Source organism: Rhinatrema bivittatum, chromosome 2 (genome assembly GCF_901001135.1).
Source record: "Rhinatrema bivittatum chromosome 2, aRhiBiv1.1, whole genome shotgun sequence".
NCBI classification, from domain to species: Eukaryota; Metazoa; Chordata; class Amphibia; order Gymnophiona; family Rhinatrematidae; genus Rhinatrema; species Rhinatrema bivittatum.
In genome coordinates, this window is record NC_042616.1 from 782,223,209 (window position 1) to 782,242,891 (window position 19,683).

The window sequence follows — 19,683 nt, forward strand, 5'->3', positions numbered from 1 at the left end:
TTCCTCCTTCCTCTTTCCTCTTTCCTCTTTCCTCTTTCCTCCTTCCTCCTTCCTCCTCCCTCTACCCAACCTTCTCCTCCTCTCATTCCCTTTCCTTTTTCTCCCTGAATGCCCATCTATTCAGTTCGGAGATAACAGTCTGCTTGGAATTAGCAATCTGTTATTTAGGAGAGTTGTAGGTGGATTCTTGGACCGATGGCAGATGACCACGGCCCTGGGGGAAGATCCCGAGAGGGACCACCAGTCAGGCTCAGAGTATGGAGACAGACAGTATGGAGACAGACAGTTCTTTTATTAGACAGTATACTGAACCACCAGAGGTGGCAGTAGTAAGCTGGAATGCCCGGCTGGGCTGTAGTCCCTCAGATAATGGAACAGCGATCCCTGGAGGCTGAGCTGTAGAGAAACTGAAATATAGTGAGTAGGCAGGGTATGCAGAGTTCATGTACTGAACCAGATGGTAACACTCATACAATGTCTCATAGAAGCCCAGGAGCTGGAATGTATAGGCCCTCGAGGAGCGAGTACCTGGTTCCAGGGAAAGCTCTGAGAGAGTGATGGTAACTCACTGATGTAGTTGGCAGTGATGACTTCCAGGCAGAAGAGAGTACCGAGTAAGTCTGGGAACGAGGGCCCTCGAGGAGCGAGTACCAGTTCTAGACTATCACCTGAAAAACAAAAGAGAGAGCGAGGCCCCCGAGGAGCGGGTACCCCTAGTAAGTCCGAGGAGGCAGAGTAGCTTAGGTAGAGTAACCCTTTCCCTTGCTAACTTGAAGTGTTAGCAAATACTAAGACCTTATATATCTGTCGCGGGTGACGTCATCTTCGGGGGATGCCCCCGAGGTTTGCGCCATCGCCGGTACTTCAGTCGAGGCCGCGCCATGCGCGCGCTCCTAGGCCTCCAGGAAACATGGTGGTTTGCAGCATCCAGCCGGTCCGGGGACGCCGGAGGACTTCGGCAGAAGAACGCTGCGACAGCCAATCTTCCCGCGGACGAAGAGGGAGGCGCCAAAGAGGTAAGGAGGGCGGAGAGAGGGCGTCGGAAACCGACGGACACAACAGTACCCCCCCTTCAAAGGGCAATTTCCTCTTCGGGTACCAGGCTTAGATTTGAAGGATGCGCGAAGTGGAACTGACGAAGCATCTCTTTGTCCAGGATATTGGTCTGAGGCTCCCAAGAGTTTTCTTCGGGGCCGAAACCTTCCCATTTTAGAAGGTATTCAAAAGTCTTGCCTCTTTTATGAACATCCAGAACTTCTTCGACTTTGTATTCTAAGTCGTCTTCTGCATTGATGACAGGTAGATCTTGAATCTTGGAAGAAATTTCACTGAGTAAGATGTTGTAGATATCAGCAGCGATGAATGAGCTGCTGAGGACATCACTGAGATCTTCAGTGGAAGTAGTGAAGTTGGGGAATGTCCAAAGCCCACTTCAAGTTGTAACACAATAATGGATCTTCTAATTTGATAAGGGGACTCCTCAGGTCTTCCACCAGACTTTTGAAAATGAAGTTGCCCCCTGCCCCCGAGTCCACCAGAGCAGGAGTCCGAATCGTGATCGGTCCACAGGTCAAAGAGACCGGGAGAGAGAGCGGAGGAGATGTCATGGTATGGCCTAAGAACAGTCCTCCTGGAGGACTTAGGCCCGTCCATTTTTCGGACGAATGGAGCATGTGGAGACATTATGGCCGTGCTGACCACAGTACATGCAAAGGCTGCACTTCTTCCGAAATCTTCTCTCTTTGGAGGTCAAGCGACCGTGACCAAGTTGCATAGGTTCATCTGTATCAGCAGCTGGGACTACTGGAACCATCCGAGGTGTAGAGACAGCACTGGCCTGTTTCAATCCGGGTAACACCCTAGGCCAGAGTTCCTTGACCTTGTCCCGGAGCCGGTGATCAATCCGAGTAGCCAAGGCTATTCATTCGTCCAGTGAGTCAGGTGTCTGGCGAGCGGCCAGCTCGCCCTTCAATGGGTTATCCAGGCCTCTGCAAAAGAGAGTCTTGAGACATCTGGGGTCCCAGTGGAGTTCTACCGCCAGAGTTTTGAACTCTATCGCAAATTCAGCCAATGATCTGTTGCCTTGCTTCAAATCCACTAAAGCAGAACCGGCTACAGACATTCGAGCAGGGTCATCGAAAACGGATTTAAATAAGTCCATAAATCCTTCTATGTCCTGCAAAATGGAGTCCTTGCATTCCCACAAAGTAGATGCCCAAGACAAGGCCCTACCATCCAGGTATGAAAGGATGTAGGTAGTCTGGAGAGAGCTGTAGGAAATAGAGACGGCTGTAAGGCAAAGTGCATGCAGCACTGGTTCAAAAAGCCCTGGGTCTTCTGGATTTCTCCGGAAAAGCAGATTGGAGCCGCCAGTAGTACAGCAGTCTTCAAAGTTACCTCCGGTGACTGACCTTCTTGGTTGGAGGCTGTGCCTTGAATCTTCTGTGTGTGTAGCTGATGAAATGTTGCAATAATTTTCTCCAAAGCGTCTTGCTGCTCCATAATGCGCTGGGCCAGGCCCGGTATGGCCTGCAAGGCATTCAGTTGTGCCGGATCCATGGAGTTAGCAATCTGTTCAGTTTGGAGATAACAGTCTGCTTGGAATTAGCAATCTGTTATTTAGGAGAGTTGTGGGTGGATCCTTGGACTGGTGGCAGATGACCACGCCCCCAGGGGAAGATCCCGAGAGGGACCACTGGTCAGGCTCAGAGTATGGAGACAGACACACACTAGTTCTTTTATTAGACAGTATACTGAACCACCAGAGGTGGCAGTAGTGAACTGGAATGCTCGGCTGGGCTGTAGTCCCTCAGATAATGGAACAGTGATCCCTGGAGGCTGAGCTGTAGAGAAACTGAAATATAGTGAGTAGGCAGGGTATGCAGATGGTAACACTCACACAATGTCCCAATGAAGCCCAGGAGCTGGAATGTATAGGCTCTCGAGGAACAAGTACCTGGTTCCAGGGAAAGCTCTGAGAGAGCGATGTTAACTCACTGATATAGTTGGCAGTGATGACTTCCAGGCAGAAGAGAGTACCGGTGACTCGCCAGAATGATGTCTACTGCCTGGAGACAATACCCTTATTCAATAAACATACACATGGTTACTGTGACTCCAACATCACTCTAAGCTTCAACAGCAAGAGGAAATGTGGAAAAAAGGATTTGCACTCACAAAGACGGGAGTAGCTGGCTTGTTACGGCGGTTACTACCCCAAACCAAATATCCAAATTACTACCTCCACCTTCCTCTATTCCTGATGCCTTTCAACTAGCTTGATCACTCCATTCTTATACTTCACTTTCAATGCATATCCAGCATAGTTCTCTGCTTCAACAGCAGGGGAGAAGAAAAACTGTTACTTCACACATCCAGCAGAGCTCTCTGCTTAAACGGCAGGGGAGAAGAAAAAAGGGTTCGCACTCACAAAGCGGGGAGTAGCTGGCTTGTTACGGCGGTTACTACCCCAAACCAAATGTACCTGATACTTCACTCTCGACGCATATCCAGCATGGCTCTCTGCTTCAACGGCATGGGAGAAAGACTGATACATCACGAATTTCCAGCATAGCTCTCTGCTTCAACGGCAGGGGAAAAGAAAAACTGATACTTCACGCATATCCAGCATAACTTCAACGGCAGGGGAGAAGAAAAAAGGATTCACACTCACAAAGCGGGGAGTAGCTGGCTTGTTACGGCGGTTACTACCCCAAACCAAATGTGCCTGATACTTCACTTTCGATGCATATCCAGCATAGCTCTCTGCTTCAACGGCAGGGGAGAAGAAAAAAACTGATACCTCACGCATATCCAGCATAGCTCCCTGCTTCAACGGCAGGGGAGAAGATAAACAACCAATAAGGGCTGTATAACATAATCTGGGTAAAAACAAATAAGCATGGGTGTAGCTTGCTTATTGCAGCGGTTACTACCCCTACTACCTCTAACTAATCAAGCTAGATATTTCACTTGGATGCAGCTCCATCACCGCTCTCTACATTAATGGCGGGGGTGGAAGGGAATTAGAACCAAGAGCTAAGAGAAACAGATAAGTATGAGAGAAAAAATGAGGGAAGCTTGCTGGGCAGACTGGATGGGCCATTTGGTCTTCTTCTGCCGTCATTTCTATGTTTCTATGTTTCTATGTTTCTATAAGACTGGGAAAGAGGGCCCTCAAGGAGGAGTACCAATTCCAGATTGTCACCTGAAAAACAAAGGAGAGAGCGAGGCCCCCGAGGAGCGGGTACCCCTAGTAAGTCCGAGGAGGCAGAGTAGCTTAGGTAGAGTAACCCTTTCCTTTGCTAATTTGAAGTGTTAGCAAATACTAAGACCTTATATATCCATCGCGAGTGACGTCATCTTCGGGGACGCCCCCGAGGTTCGCACCATCGCCGGTACTTCAGCCGGGGCCGCGCGTACCCCTAGGCCTCCAGGAAACATGGCAGTTTGCAGCGTCCAGCCGGTCCGGGGACGCCGGAGGACTTCGGCAGAAGAACGCCACGGCAGCCAATCTTTCAGCGGACAAAGAGGGAGGCGCCAAAGAGGTAAGAAGGGCGGAGAGAGGGCGTCGGAAACCGACGGACACAACACCATCCTCTCCTCCCTCTCCTTTTGTGGCTCTGCCCTCCTCTAACTCTTATCCCTCTATCCCTCCCAGCTAAGATTTTATCCTCATTTCCTTCCTCTGAGTTCCCCTTTCCCTCTACCAAGATGTCCTATCTTCCTGTTCTCAGACCCCTTCTTCCCCAGCCCCAATCACTAAGATCCCAAATAAATTAACTGGATACAGAAATATCAGAAAATGACTTTATTTTTATAAAGTAAAAAAGAATCCATATTATTTGAATCGCAAATTATAAAAAATTGCCACATAATTGTTGCTGAATTTTGAGAAGTCTCTCACAGAATTTGCCAACTCTTGTTGCAGAATCTTCAAAAATCTGCTCTCGGAAACTGGGAGCTCTGGACATAATGACTCCAGGCTATTATCTATTCAAAAAGGGAGGAGGCGTGGCACTTTATATTAAAATATACACTTAAAGCAACAGAACTGCAGAGCTTATGAGGAAAGGAGCAAGCTCTGGAGGTTAATCTGGAAAAAGATTTGATTTGGTGTAATATATAGATCTCATTCCCAGGCAGATGAAATGGATAGAAAATTTAATTGAAAACATTCACAAAATTGCTCTGAAAGGGAAGGTGCTACTGGTAGGTGATTTTAATCTGCCAGATGTTTATTTAATTTATATTCCATATTTCAGCACTTGAAAATGGTTTACATTCAGGTACTTTGGGTATTTCCCTGTCCCCAGAGGGCTTACAATTAACACGGCCATTCATCAAATTGTGATACGCCCTAACATGCGATAAAAGGTGGTCTCATCACTAAACAGAAGCAGCCCCTCTCAATTAATATCTTGCACTACAAAGTGTGAAACACTAAAGAGAGGAAAATAGTTACTTAACTATTTACCATCAACACATATTCAAAGAACTAGACTAGAGACAATATCATAGGCGTTTGCTCATAGTAAATTGTCGATCTGCTGTCTCTCGCCCGCAAAGGGCCGCAGGCAGTAATCAGCCTGTGAGTTCAAACAGTTTTTTAATCATTTATTGTCTCATGTCTCCCTACCACTCACTCCAAAAAACATTTTTTATTGAATAAATTACTAACTCAACCTATAAAGTGCAAAATTCTTTAAAACTAATTGTATAGTATTCAACCGGCTAGTAACCCATATGTTAGAACACCTGAAAATGAGCAGCCAAAAAAATGGTCAAACAACTTATCTAGAATACTTCCATTGTTCAACCCCGACATGGTCCATGTTTCGACTCTCAACGAGTCTTTTTCAAGGGGAATATGAATACCAGATCACTGTGTCACCGGTACAATGCTTTCATTCAGTTCCGCAACGCCGGACTCATCTAACTTCAGATCATAACATGGCGATAAACGCGTTTATCGCCATGTTATGATCTGAAGTTAGATGAGTCCGGCGTTGCGGAACTGAATGAAAGCATTGTACCGGTGACACAGTGATCTGGTATTCATATTCCCCTTGAAAAAGACTCGTTGAGAGTCGAAACATGGACCATGTCGGGGTTGAACAATGGAAGTATTCTAGATAAGTTGTTTGACCATTTTTTTGGCTGCGCATTTTCAGGTGTTCTAACATATGGGTTACTAGCCGGTTGAATACTATACAATTAGTTTTAAAGAATTTTGCACTTTATAGGTTGAGTTAGTAATTTATTCAATAAAAAATGTTTTTTGGAGTGAGTGGTAGGGAGACATGAGACAATAAATGATTAAAAAACTGTTTGAACTCACAGGCTGATTACTGCCTGCGGCCCTTTGCGGGCGAGAGACAGCAGATCGACAATTTACTATGAGCAAACGCCTATGATATTGTCTCTAGTCTAGTTCTTTGAATATGTGTTGATGGTAAATAGTTAAGTAACTATTTTCCTCTCTTTAATAAAAGGTGGTCTAACATACAATACATTTATTTATTTATTTGTTTGTTTTTATATACTGACATTCAATGCATGTTATCACATCAGTTTACATAGAGCAAGTTGAAAAAAAAAAGGTTACAATGCAACAGGGTGTGGTAAATTAGAGAGTAAAACAGGGGAGAGGGATTTCACTGATAGAAAAAGGCAAATAAAGAAAAAATTTAAGAAGCAAATAAATTAGGTAAAGAAAAACTTGAGAGGGGGTTTCTCTTATGTTCATTCAGGAGTGTGAAGGATAGGCATTCTGTGTTACTTTAGTCACATAGGATGGATGTAGGAGTGCTTTGGATGGATAGGGGAGGATTGGAGATGGGTTGGTAAGTGTAATAGTGGGTGAGTGAAAAGGGAAGGGGGATAGGATAGGGGGTGGGTGTGAGTGAGTTGAGTGGTGATTGTTCTCATGATATTGTGAATGCTTTTTGGAAGAGCCATGCTTTAGTTTCTTTTTGAAGTTTGTGATGTTGGTTCAAGTCTTAGGTCAGTGGGGAGGGTGTTCCATAGGGGTGGTCTTGCTATGGAGAAAGCACATTCTCTGGTTGAGTTGTGGTGGGTTAGTCTTGGGGGGGGGGGGGGGGGGAGTTGTGAGAAGACTGGTGTTTGTGAAGCGTAGATTCCTTTGTGGGTTTTAATTGTAAGTACGATATTCATCCATTCCGTTTTGTTGTTTATAATGCTTTGTGGATGAGGGATAAGGTTTTGTATTGTATTCTGTAGGAGATCGGTAACCAATGTAGCTCCTTGAGAATTGGGGCGATGTGGTCAGACTTTTTGCTGTTGGTAAGTGATCTTGCGACTGCATTTTGTAGGAGTTGGAGTGGTTTAAGTGTGGAAGCTGGTAGACCTAGGAGTATTGCAATATAGTTTGGAAAACAGGAGGGCTTGTAATGCTATTCTGTAGTCCTAAGGGTGTAGGAGAGGCTTGATCTTCTTTAGGACCTGGAGTTTATAGAATCCTTCTTTTATTGTATTATTAATGTGTTTCTTGAGGTTTAGTTTTTGTGTTTAATGTGATTCCTAGATTTTTTGCAGTGAGGGTAATTTGTTTGTTATGCAGTTATTGAGTTGGGGGTCAGGTATGGGTGAGGATTTGTTGCATATGTAGAGTATCTCAGTTTTGTTGAGGTTGAGGGTGAGGGCCATTTGTGTTAGTAGTTGTTGGATTGTTTTGAGGTGGATGCTCCCGAGGTTAAGTGTATTAGCCAAGTTGTCATTTATTGGGAGAGAATTTGGACATCATTGGCATATATGTAGTATGATAGTCCGAGATCTGATGGAGTTTGCATAGAGGTAGGAAGTAGATATTAAAAAGGGTGGATGATAATGAGGATCCTTGCAGGACACCATGTGGAAGGGGTATTTGTCTGGATTCTGTGTTATTAGTTCTGACTATGTATGATCCTTTAGATAGGTATGATCTGAACCAGCTGATGGTGGTGTCACATAGTCCAATTTCTCTTAATCTGTTTAGGAGGATGTTATGATTGATGGTATCAAAAGCTGCAGATATATCAAGGAGTATGAGGATACATTTTTGGCCATTGTCTAGACCTTTGAGGATTGTGACTGAGAGAGATAGTAGAAGGGTTTCTGTGCTGAGGGTGCTTCTAAATCCGTGTTGTGCTGGGAAAAGTATTTTGTGGTTTTCTAGATGGCCTGAGAGTTGTTGATTGACGATTTTTTCTAGTGTTTTGGCTATGAAGGGGAGGTTGGAAATGGGTCTGAAGTTAGCGATGTCGGATTGATCAAGATGGGGGTTTTTGAGTGTTGGTTTAATAACAGTGCATTTTAATTTGTCCAGGAAGATGCCCTCATTTAGAGAGATTTATTATGTCTGCGATTGGCCTGGCGATGATGTTGGAAACTAGTTTAAGTGTTTTTATTGGGAGGGCGTCAATCGGGTGTGACGCAGGGTTCATTTTTCGGATGATGTTTTGAACTTCGGTGAAGGCTGTGTACTCAAAATGTGACCATCTGGTATTAGGTTTGCTTGGAGGGGCTGCAGTCTCTTCATCTGTGGTTGGGATTTTTGTGGTAAGGTTGAGGATTTTGTCTCGGAAGAAGTTGGCGAAATTGTCACCTGTGATCATTTGGTTGCCTGTAGATGGAGGGGTTGTGTCGGGCTGAGTAAGGTCTTTGATATATGTAAAAAGTTATCTTGGGTTAAAATGGTAGTTGTGTATCTTTTTAGCGTAGAAATAATTTTTGGCTTTGTCAATATCCGTTTTGTATATGTAGAGAATAGTTTTATATTTATCTTTTAATTGATCTGTCTGGTTCTTTCTCCATTTTTTTTCTGTTGATCTTAGTATGTTTTTGATGTTCTGGAGTCCTTGGGTGTACCATGGGAGGCTGGTTTAATTATGTTCTGGATGATTAGGCATTTATTCTCCTCTATTTCTGAGGTGATGGTGAGCCAGGAGTTCACAGCAGAGTTGGTGTCAGACTTATTTAAGGATTTTAAATTGTTAGGTAGGACTTCGATTAAATCAGTGGTCCCCAACCCTGTCCTGGGGGCCCACCAGCCAGTCGGGTTTTCAGGATATCCACAATGAATATGCATGAGAGAAAATTTGCATGTTATGGAGGCAGTGCATGCAAATTTTCTCTCATGCATATTCATTGTGGATATCTTGAAAACCCGACTGGCTGGTGGGCCCCCAGGACAGGGTTGGGGACCACTGGATTAAATCATCACTGGAGCAGGGTTTGTTGAATTTGATGCATTTGACTTGATTGTATCGTTCAATATGGATGGGGTTTAGATGAAGTTTAGTTTCTATGAGTTTGTGATCTGACCATGGGAGATCTGTGGCTGAGGGTGGTTCTTTGAGCTCAACTTTGTATTTATGAATATGAGATCTAGAGTGTGGCCTGATCTTTGGGTTGGGGATTTTACTATTTGTTTGAGGCCGATGGCTGTCAAGGTGTCTAGTAATAGTTGGCATGCGGTGGGGGGGGGGGGGGGGGGAGGGTTATCAACGTGTAAGTTGAAATCTCCTAGAATTATAGCTGGGGTGTTCATATTGATGTTTATTATGGCTTCGATAAGTGGTGACGGGTTGTGTTCTAGGAGAACAGGTGGGGCATATAGTAGTATAATTTGTAGGTGTTTTGATTTGTAGAGGGTGATTTCAAGGGGGGGGGGGGAGTGCGCTGATATTGTGGAATCTGAATTTGAATTTTTTTAGAGCCAGAAATAGGAGACCGCTCCTTTCTTTTTTTTTTTTTTCTGGGTAGTGAGTGGATGTCATAGTGTTTCATTAGCACTATGTCTGATTCTTTTAGCTAGGATTCTGTAACGCAGCAAATTTCTGGGCGGCTGTCAATGAGAAAGTCATGGATAATTGGAAGTTTTTTTAGAATGGATTGAGCGTTGATTAGGATTAGTGTTATGAGAGTGAGGGTTGTTTGAGTATAATGCGGGATTTAATGTAGGAAATAACACCTTTTTTTGACGGTAGAGGGAAAAATAGTTTTTATCGTGGAAGTCACCATTATCGCGGGTAGTGGCTATAATGGCGGCTAATACTGCGAGCAAATAAACGAGGGTTTTTCTCACACATACCTACACAGCCATGCTGGGCCAAAAAAAAAACCTTTTCTAACCTGCCATGTCTTCCTAAATCTTCCATGTTAGGGGGAAGTGTACTAGTAATGGGATACTGGCTGCTTTACTGGACCCATTTATGTTATGGAAGTGGGATTTGCGCACACACATGTGCACACATTTCAAATTTCACATAATGTGTGGTGCCATTACGACATAGGAGTGTACATGCACGCATGGTATCTAATAGGCTGAAAGTGTGTACATGTGTGCCTGTGGTAGCTCGAATGGTCAGTGGCTTGGGTACAGCCGGAGGAAACCACCAGTATACTCTAGCTGTGCTTCACTGCTCTTTATTTAACAGTGAAATTAAACAAAGTGGCCACTGGCCTTCACTTCAGGATAAGAAATGCAAACAAAAGAGATTTAATGAAGAATATTCGCAAAATTGCTATGAAAGAGGAGGCGCTATTGCTAGGGAGATTTTAACTTGCCAGATGTTGATTGTGAAATCCTGGCTACAGTTTCTTCTAGAAGCAGGCAAACCCTGGATTCTCTGCAGGGAGAACTTTTCTGTCAATTGATAAAAAAAAACAACTCCACATATGAGGGGATGATAATAGACCTGGACCTGGACCTGGGAACAGCGTTTCTAATGTAGCGGTTGATTATCTGGGATTCAGTGATCACTGGATGGTGTGGTTCAGTATCAGGATGCAAAAGTGAGGATCCTAGAATTCAGGAAAACTAACTTTGTTAAAATGAGGGAGTACCTCTAGGAGCCATTAGCTAGGTGGGAAAATCTAGGGGAAGTAGAAGTACAGTGAGCAAAACTGAAAGGAGATATTGTAAGGGCAACTAACCTTTTTGTTAGGAGATTAAATAAAGGAACGAGGGAAAAGAGGCTGCTCTGGATTTCTAAAGAAGTAACTGAAAAGGTAAGGGAGAAAAGGTTAGCGTTCATAAACCACAAGCGATTGCAGAAAGATGAAGGAGGCGACAATATCTGGAAAGCTAAGAGAAACTTGGAAAGTAGTCAGGAATGCAATGATACAAATGGAAGAAATAAAAGCAAATAGGTAAATTGGGGGAACAAGACTTTATATAGTAACCGGAGGAAGTGCAAAAGTGGTATTTTGAGTCTCCGAAGTGAAGGAGAAGGAATATGTATAAGCTAATGAGGAAAAAGCAGAATTGCTGAACAAATATTTCTGTTTAGAGTTCATCGTGGAAGGGCCAGGAGCAGGATCATCATATACAGCAAATACAAATAGATTGTGAGATAAACGCAAACAATTTTTAGAACACTGTTAGGAACTGGATAAACTTAAAGTAGATAAAGAAATGAGGTCAGATGTAGATAAATCTGAGGTTATTAAGAGAACGTAGAGTTCAGGCAGCCTTGCTGGATGACATTGTTAATGCTTCTTTAGAGTCGAAGTAGTTCCAGAGGCCTGGAGACAGGCTGGGAAATACAGGCCAGTTAGTCTGACTTCCGTGTTGAGTAAATTAATGGAATCACTGCTAAAACAGAAGATAGTGCCAGATCCGAGGCAGCATGGTTATACCTGAGGTAGGTCTAGTCAGACAAATCTGATCAATTTCTTTGACTGAGTGACCAGAGTTGGATCAGGGGAGTTCATTAGATATAGCATACTTGTATTTCAGGAAGGTTTTTGACACTGTTCCTCACAGAAGACTTATAAGGACTCTGTCTTCCTTTGAAACTATACTTGGGATTCTACACCGCTACCCATGGATCCATTGAAAGCTGTTCCGGCAAGGATCTTTGCCACCAGCTGCACTTACAATCCGTTTATGATTGCAAAAGATCTGTTGGAATCCTCTGCTGTCTTCAAGCTTTGCCTCCTTGATCTTTACCCCCCAACTTGAAGCAGCTTGTCTAATCCAAGCCTGAGGGATTTTACACCTACCAAGTCATTCTGGGAGATCCCTTACAAGGAATCAGTATCCTGTGTAAAGTTGTGCACTTACGTCTATTGACGTAACAATTCACTGCTGTATGGGAGCCTACGTTAACATGCGGATTATACCTAAAGTACAATTCCTTCCTTGACCTTACAAAAAGGGACTATTCTCACCTATCACTGGCTTTACAAAGGTTGGGGTTGGTAACCCTAAGTTTCATTTCACCTGTCAACCTCAAGTCCGTATACCATATTTCATCAAGAGGTATAAAAATATGTCTCCAAGATCAGCTTTCCATCTTCTGAGTAACATTTGTTGGGCTTCCTAGTTCCACCTGTTGCTCCTTGTTCGAATGCCTACCTAAGAACAAGTGGTAATCTGGAAGTCTACCTATTGTTATTTATCCTGATGTTCCATGTCCTGCAGGAAGAAGTTGCTTGTGTTCCTCACTTCCACCTCGACTAAACAAGAACTAAGAACTGGACTAATACTTCAAGATGCTACTACTATATCTGTGTCTTCAGTTTAATCTGGGTCATGCCTTCTCCTGAGTTTTATTGTGTCTGTCTTCAGTATGTTTAACGCCTCATCGTTTCAGCTCCTTCCAAGCATTTTGGAGATCTTGTATTTGGACCCACAAATTCCACAGCTGGTATAAAAGATATGCCTTCTTGTCTTCAGCTGTAGAGAAGAGGCTGAAGAGGGGGGCTTTGAGGAGGGTGTTACGATGCTGCTCGTGGAGTCCATCCCACAAACAGCCTCTCATCTGCCCCAGCCCAATGCGGCAGTTTCTCTTCTTGCGGCCTAGGCCACCCCGGATTGCTGCTGCTGCTCCTCATGGTCCGATGCTGCTCTGTGTGGCAGGAGGGGCTGCCATTGCTCTTCGTGGTGGGAGCCATTGCCCAGACGCCTCTTCACGGTAGAGTGCCACCGCCGTCTTCATCTCCTATGCGCTCCGGATGCCCAACGCAGCTGTCTCTCTACTTCTTGCGGCATGGAAGCTGCCGCCAACTGTGTTTCTTCATGGCCCTGGTGCCTCCACCGACTTCCTTCACGTCCTGGGCCTCTAGGTACTCGTGCGCACCTCATCACAACATTTAAAGGGCAAGCGATGGGAAAAGCCCATGGCCCCACCGGATGACATCATCAACTAGTGCCATGTCTAGCCCTATAAAAGGGCTCAGCCTTACTTCCTCGGGGCCTTTGAATTGAGTCTCACAGTTGCCTGTGGCTCTTCTCCGGTCGAGGTCCTCCATGGCTCTTCGTTTGATGTTCCAGATGTTCCTGGTCTCCTTTGTCTGATGTTCCTGATCCTGATCTTCATTGGAGCTCCTTCGTCATCTCTTCGGTGTCCTGATGTTCCATGTCCTGAAGTTCCTGATGTTCCGTGTTCTAGTCTTGGTCCTGATGTCCTCATCTCCGGCTCTTTGTCCTGCTTCCAGGTTCCCTGCTTGTCCACCTTTCCCATCATGCCACCGTCGTGGTCTGTGACCAGCCCATGGGGGGGCTGTGTAGGGTGCTTCGTGGCATAAGGCCTGTCTTCATGTTTGCAGCGCAAGTCTCCGGAAGGCTCCTTGTTTTAAATTTCGAGGTCTGTTCCTGAATCCGAGTTCCGAGTCTTGAATCCTGAGTCATGAACCTGTTCCCGGTCTTTGGAATACATTGTTCCCCATCCATGCCCAAGACTCAAGCCAGAAACTGCTCCACTTCAGCGTGGTCCCCGACCAGCCATGGATGGCTGTGTAGGGCGCGCCTCAGTGCAGGCTTCTCCTGAATCTTCGACATGTTTCCGGTTCCAAGTCTTCACTTTCTTGCCTGGAGTCTGCTTTGCTTTCGGCGTGGTCCACGATCAGCCATGGGCGGCTGTGTAGAGGCGCTGCGGTACAGTACTCACCCTGTTCTAGTACCTGAATCCTGAATCCTTGCCTGAGTCTTCCAAATATCCTAGATCCTTGTCAGAGTCTTCCAAGTTCCTCGTATCCTCATCTGAGTCTTCCATGTCTCATCTTGTTCCTGTCCTCAGCCTCCTTCTGGCCTCACACACTCGTCATTCCCAAGTGGTGGGTCCGGAAGGGCTACCGAGTGGCTGGAGGGCTACTCTTGAGACCAGCATTGCGTTGCTGGGTCTCACCGGTGCGTGCAGGTCCAGTGGAGGGCTGAGCCTGCCTTGTTCCAGTTCTTGATATTCCACGCCTTGATCCTGGTCCAGCCTTGTTCCAGCTCCAGCTCGTGCCTGAACACTCTCACCTCCCATGGTGTGTGTCTTGGGGATCCTCCCTGAGCCGCACCGTGGCCCAAGGACTCACGATCCCTCTAGGGCAAGTGACCACACCTCAGTGCTTACAACAGGAAGTAGTTATATCTCTATAGGAGGGCCACCTAATACGTCAAGGTGACGTGTTGGTGGTGGTTTAAGGTTTAGGGGCCAGTTTCGCATGTAGAGTGAGACATATAAACAGCACAGTACTCCTTGGTGAAGATTTGATGTCATTTGGAGTGAGGACAGTCTCAAAAAGATGAAATTTCTACTATGTTATCTTACCCTAGCTTGAAATTATTTCAAATCTTCACCAAGGTGTACCGTGATGTTTGTACATCTCACTCTACATGCAAAACTGGCCCCTAAACCATAAACCACTACCAACACCTCACCTCGACCTATTAGGTGGCCCTCCCATAGAGATATAAATACTTCCCTGTTATGGTTGAGCGGTTTGGGTGGATCCTTGGGTATTGTGGCAGATGACCATGCCCATGGGGAGGAGCCCCGTGAGGAGCCACAGTACTAGGCTAGACTCAGAACACATAAACACAGTTAGTTCTTTATTATACAGCTTCAAGAGTACCACCAGAAGTGGCAGTAGTGAGGCAGTCTGGTAGTTCCAGTCTCAGGGACCTTGGCAGAGGGAGCCCTTCTCACTCCGTTGGTATCAGAAGGTTCTGAAGCAGGTTTCACAGCAAGGAAGTACTGTGGATGAGATAGACTGAGAGTTAGAGTACTCACTAGGTGTTTGCTGTAGATATGCGATTCCACCAGGTTGTAGAAGGAAGTTCAGGCATCGAGGCAGGGAAAGCAGGCCCTCGAGGAGTGAGTACTGTTCCCTATAAGGCACCTGAAATAAAGCAGAGGGCCCCCGAGGAGCGGGTACCCAGGTTAGCAGTTACCCCGAAGGGCAGAGGGAGAGCTTCCAGCGGCAGCACGGAAGTGGCAGAGTAGTGTAGACAGGAATGGATTTGAGTCCTTGCTAATTCAACAAGCTAGCAAATTAGAATAGGTTATATACCTGGATGGTGTGATGTCTGCAAGGGGGAACACCCCCAAGGTTCGCACCAAGGTTGGAATAAAGACGTGGGTGGCGCGCGCATGCGCACCCTAGTAGGTACCTGGGAGGAGCATGGCGGGAAGCTGCACCATAGCCATTCCAGGGATGCCGGAGAGGTTGGCTTGTAGATGCGTCAGTAGCCATCTTTCCTAGGTAAGCGGGAGGAGCCATGAATAAGGTGAGGCAAATGGGGCAAAGCCGTCTAGCACCGACGGACGCAACATTTCCTACTATGAGGGCCTTGTATATAGTCTCTCTCTCTCTCGCTCTCTCTCTCCCTCTCCCCTTATCACACAGTGTAGCATGTTACCACACCATGTGGTAACTCAAAAATTTCTTAAACATACCATTTTATTATTAATGCATTAGTAACACTTTTTAATGAATCTAGGGAATAGTTAGTAGAAATAAGGAGGTGATATTGTCCTTGGTGAGACAATTCTGGAGACAGCACCTTCAAAAGGATATAAACTGGATGGAGTCAGTCCAGAGGGTGGCTACTAAAATGGTTAATGGTCTTCATTGTAAAATGTATGGAGCAGACTTAAAGCTTTAAACATGTATACTCTAGAAGGAAGGCGGGATAGGAGAGATATGATAGAGACATTTAAATACCTACATAAGAACATAAGAAATTGCTATACTGGGTCAGACCAAGGGTCCATCAAGCCCAGCATCCTGTTTCCAACAGTGGCCAATCCAGGTTACAAATACCTGGCAAGTACCCAAACACTAAGTAGATCCCATGCTACTGATGCCAGTAATAGCAGTGGCTATTCTCTAAGTCAGCTTGATTAATAGCAGTTAATGGACTTCTCCTCCAAACCTTTTTTAAACCCAACTACACTAACTGCACTAACCACATCCTCTGGCAACACATTCCAGAGCTTAATTGTATGCTGAGTGAAAAAAAATGTTCTCCAATTAGTTTTAAATGTGCTACTTGCTAACTTGCTAGTCCTTCAATTATCCGAAAGAGTAAATAACCGATTCAAATTTACCCTTTCTAGACCTCTCATGATTTTAAAGATTTCTATCATATCCCCCCTCAGTACTGAGGCACATGAAGTGGACTTCTTCCAATGGAAAGGAGGCTTTGAAACGATGGGGGTAATAGAATGAGGGTTGTACATCGCTTAGGGACATTTTCATCAATGATGCAATTAACAAATGATTTCCCTATAAATAAATAAATATATAACATGAGGGCAAAAGGGGGTAGACTCAGAAGTTATCTAAGGAAACATTTATAAACAGAAATAGTAGTGGATGCGGTTGAGATGAGGGCAGTATCTCATTCAAGAAAGCATGCGACGGGCACAGCGGATCTCTGAGGGAATGGTAGGGATTCATTCATTCATTTATATGTTAGCTCCCCATCCTTCAAAAGGTAGTCCGATGCAGTGCACGATAAAACATGAACAGCAAATAAAGCGTAAAATAATCTTCATACCTGCAACTGAAGCAGCTGGGGAACAAAGAGCTGTTTTCTGATTGGTCATTTCAGCTGCAGCTGCTGTCTGATGAGTTGCTGCTTTTTTTTTTTTTTCTGGCATCAGGACAATGCGGTTATTTATCAGGACAGCTTTTCTACTTCCTTACCCTCTCTAATGAAATCCTGGGTATTGATCTATAGCACTATACACCACTTCCGCTGATTAAAAATGGACAGGCAACAGTTTAATGGAAGGTGGTCACAGCTCGGATCATGCCGCAGCTTCTCAATCACCACTGGGAGCTGCTCCTCCGTCTTGGGGAGCTCTCTCTTCCTGGGGTGTGAGCTGCCCCCGATGGTTTCCTGTGCCTGGAAGGACAGCAGGTGGCTGAATTGTAGAGCTGAGCAGTTGGTAGGAATGGGCAGGCTAGATAGACAGTATGATTCTTTTCTGCTGTCCCATTTCTCTGTTCATAATCGTACTTGGGAGTCAAAAGTGATGGAAAATTGTTGGCGCTTTGAATAAAGGCAATTATTATAAATGAAAACACCAAGGACTATAATATCCCATCTAGTGATCCAGAGGGTTTTTTGCCAAGCAGGAGAGACTTGGCTTTAATTTACAGTTCATGTCCCTGCTGCTTAAGCCGGCTGGGTGTAGCATTCACCGGCACATCTTTTGGAGGAAGGAAAACTTTAAGATCTGTTCTTAGGATGTCTAGCAGCTGGCCATAGAATCACAAAGGAAGACGCCTCTTGGCGAGGTCCATGCTGCTTTAACTCTCGGGTAAAAGAAGGGGCAAAAAAAAAAAAATGCTCACAGATCTTGGACACACAATTCTGGAAAAGCACATCTTTATGCCAAGGATTTCATTTCCTCCTTCTTCAATGGGACAAGCAAAAAAACCAAACAAAACAAACGGTCTGCAAACAACACGGTGCTCAATTCTTAAATGTAACACTATAGGGGGAAAGAACGACGCTGGTTTTTGTTTTTTTAACTGAAGTTCTTACTTGCACACTTTTTTGGAGTAATTCTTTTTCTCTTCTTGAAGTTGCAGGAAAATTAATCTTTAGGCAAAAAGACACATTATTTCAAAACTGTGCAAACTGTGTTACTGCTCTCTTAGTCCATTTGGATATGGGGAAACGAAGGCCAAATATCATAGATTGCAAGCCAAAGGTAGAGCAAGGTTCACGAGCCTCTGAGCAAGGGATCTGATTTGCCCGTGCTAAGTCAGATGGAAAAGTGAACTGAATATCAAGTATCTTTTTTGAATCAAAGTGATCAGCTAATGTATCAGCAGAAAGGGCAGACAAATCTTTCAGCTCTTCCTTACTAATTTTATTTATTAGACTGTTCACATTTTTAAAGGGCTGTTTTGGATGATTATAAGTTTTATCTAACTAGACTTTGAAAAAGCTTTTTTTGCTTTCAAAATTGCTAATTTAAAAACGTGAATGTCTGTCAAATATAAAGACAAATTTGGCAAAGATTTATCTTCCCACTATTTTCTTTCGGAGTATCTTAAGCAAACATAAACCAGGGTGAAACCATGGATGATGAGTCTTGGGGCTAGTTTCTTGGGATTGTAAAGGCACTACTAAGTCTAGAGCAATGCTCAAAGTATCAGTCCAGGTCTTAACTTGTGATACTAGAACTACATCAGAAAAAGAGTTTGGAAAATTTAATTTCGATTCCAACAATTCAGGGTCAAGATTGTATGCATTTCTATGCTGCCGAGGTTGAAGAATGGCAGCAAAGTTTACGTGCATAGAAAAGGTAATCAATCTGTGATCAGTCCAAAGAAAAGAAAAGTTCTCCGGAGTATGAGTTAAAGAAATGCCTCTTCCCGTGGTAAAGACCAGGTCAAGAGTATGACCGGCTGTATGTGTAATGGAATGAACGGACTGATCTCTCATCCCAATCAAAAACTCTCTATCGCACAATCCGGTAGGATTATCTGCATGGACATTTAATTCCCCTAAACCCATCAAATTGGCGTGATTAACTAATGTTTCTGAAATGAAGCAATAAACCTCCGCAGTAGGTTTGCCAGTCTGCTCTGGAAGACGCTGACGGGAGATCTCCCATCGCTACTCAACATTCCTTGAAACATCATCCCCTTGTCCAGGAAGCCGAAACGCTCTTGTCGACACCATCTGCGCAGCCATTCATTTATCTCCAGAATGTGAGATGAATGATAATTATCATAATTATGATAATTATAGCTGCTTCTCATTAGTTGTCTCTTGTTTGCTTTGTTTTCACAAACTCTTGGGAAACTGTTAGGGGAGGAAAGAAGGCACGTCTTCATTATCCTCTCAGATAGTACCTGTGTGGTAGATTTAAAAAAATCCAGGCAAACGTGTGCCCAAAAGTGGAATTCTTTTCTGAGAAATCAATAGCCCTAACTTTTCAGCTGTGCATATTCTTATTTTCTTATGAATAACAATATTTGTGCTCCATCCTGATATAAGCCTCACAGTTTCATATGACAGAGCTATTCATAACTGGAACGATGCCCATCTTTTCTATTGGAGCGTTGAAGTACTGTATTTTTTAGACGCATTTCATAATGCATGACAACATGTACTGGTTTCGTTAGGTTTTCTCTATAGTCAACATGTCTATCCGTCCGTAGCAACTTTCTGCCATACTGTGCTTCAGTGGGTTTGCACCAGTTTTGGTAAGATAAACTAGTAGGGAAGTGACATACTGATATGAGATTATTCCTTTTCGGAAAATATATCTAAAATGATTATTTAGGTCTTTATATTATGCATATATACTCATTCTTGTAAGTGTCACTGCTTCCCAAGATTGTTTATGCCATGCTGTCACAATGCTAACCCCTCAGCCAGGAGCCCTATCTATAACAAATACTTTAAGGTTTGAGCTTACTGGAAGATTCATAAAA